Source organism: Pocillopora verrucosa, chromosome 7, assembly GCF_036669915.1.
Source record: "Pocillopora verrucosa isolate sample1 chromosome 7, ASM3666991v2, whole genome shotgun sequence".
Lineage (NCBI taxonomy): Eukaryota > Metazoa > Cnidaria > Anthozoa > Scleractinia > Pocilloporidae > Pocillopora > Pocillopora verrucosa.
Genome location: NC_089318.1, coordinates 19,030,183 through 19,031,960, shown reverse-complemented (window position 1 = coordinate 19,031,960; position 1,778 = coordinate 19,030,183). Strand labels below are relative to the sequence as shown.

Sequence of the window (1,778 nt, the reverse complement as noted above, 5' to 3'; positions counted from 1 at the left end):
AAATTATTTGAATGAAAAGCGCTCGTTAGTTCCGTGGGATTAAGAGTGCCGATTTGGAAGATAAACTTTTGTTCTAGTGTTTTGCGGCTTTGCGAACTGCCTAGATGTAAAGAACGGCTGCTAACTGCCATATGTTGTTTAGAATGATAGGGAGATTAAAGTGTCTAGCGACTGGCTTGGATGCGTCCTTGCCATTTCTTTCTTTGTCGCGAAGGTGTTCCCGGAATCGGTCACTTAGTCGTCTCCCTGTTTCACCAACGTATAACTTATTCCAATAAGTACAAGTTATGCAATAAATGACATTAGCAGAGGTACACGTAAAGTGATCATTAATTTTATTGGATATCTTGGGGTTCCGATATTTCCTCTACCTTATGAATGAAAGGACAAGTTTTGCACCACGAGCGAGCGCATTTGAAAGTTCCAGATTGGTCATTGGTTTGAAATGAACTTCTGGCCAAAATCTCAAGATGGCAGACAGAGACTGTTCTAATTTTTCCTGTTCTTTCACACCGGGGGCCCAGAAACAGGAGCCACATTACTGTTATCGTCATCTGTAACACTCAAGAACGTTAACAAACGCGGCGAAGGTGCCTCTACCATGAGCACTGAGGGTTAATAAAACAAACAAAAAAGATCCTATGTCATTTTTAATGAAACCAACCGAAAACAGATGTGCATGAGTAGATGGAGACGTAACAGAATTAATTCCCTCTTTATTTGACGCCATCGATATCAAACGGCGTACACATCGAACAAGAATTTCTGGGTTACAAAAATTATCTTAAGAGAGAGACATAACATTACCCACCAGCTAAAGTATCTTTTTCCCATATGTACTCCGTCACGGCTAGCGAAAGACCACAGTAAATCTCGCTCTGAAAAAAATTTCAAATTTCAGTAATCCAAAGTAAGAGAAAATCAATATAAAAAGTGAGCCTCATCTACTACGGAAAAACACGCCAACAAGTTGTTTTACTCTGAATGAGGTTTAGTTTTACTATGAATGAGGGGAGAACCTTTTCCCACAAACCTTCATCATGAAAGGACAACGTTTCGATCTTGGGGTGGATTATCTCGGTGCTAAACTTCAATGAGTACCCTCGTTTTACTACCTTCAGAATACATTTACACGATGTCTATCAATGTTAATACTTTAAGACAGCTCCCTAGACAGTTCGTATAAAATAGCTCTTCTGAACGAAAGATACTTGATACTTACAGCAGTCGATGTACAGTCTTTTTAAAAGTTTCAAGTTCACGAACTTATTCACTTTTACCATGAGCAATAACTCTCACGTAATTTAGAAGAACATGTCAATATTCATATATTAATACTCACCTTCACTCGGATCTAACTCTACGCCGAGCCAACCTGAACTTCCTGATAAAGGTCCGACGTACTTGACTGTTCCTCGACGTTTCCCACCCAATCTAAGAAATACCTTCATACCTACATCAATATCATTGATTTATTTAGGCTTGAAGCCCTGTTTCATAGTATCACCTGTAATATATGACAAAAACAATAGATAACTGAAACAACCATCCTACTAAACACACCACGATCATCATTGATGTTTGAGGTCATCAAAGGCCAATATAAACCAGTAGTCTTACTCGGAGTTCAAATGACTTAGCTCTATGTTACATTAGTTTATAGGGAATCTATACACCGTACCCCCTTCCCCCACTCCCACCTCCTCAAAAGAAAACGTAATTCTATTAAGGAAGTTCCATAGGGTTTTTCTAAGCCTGTGTTCTTTCATATAAAGCAG

At 38.9% G+C, this 1,778-nt stretch overlaps 1 long non-coding RNA gene across 1 annotated transcript; it reads right to left on the bottom strand.

The window, feature by feature from the left end:
• Positions 1–352: 352 nt before the first annotated feature.
• LOC131782623 (uncharacterized) lies at positions 353–1,529 on the bottom strand. The gene is made up of 3 exons (XR_010718387.1): positions 1,343–1,529; positions 812–878; positions 353–608 (listed from the first exon to the last, which is right to left on the bottom strand). It is a non-coding gene; the product is annotated as an uncharacterized lncRNA (long non-coding RNA).
• Positions 1,530–1,778: the final 249 nt, after the last annotated feature.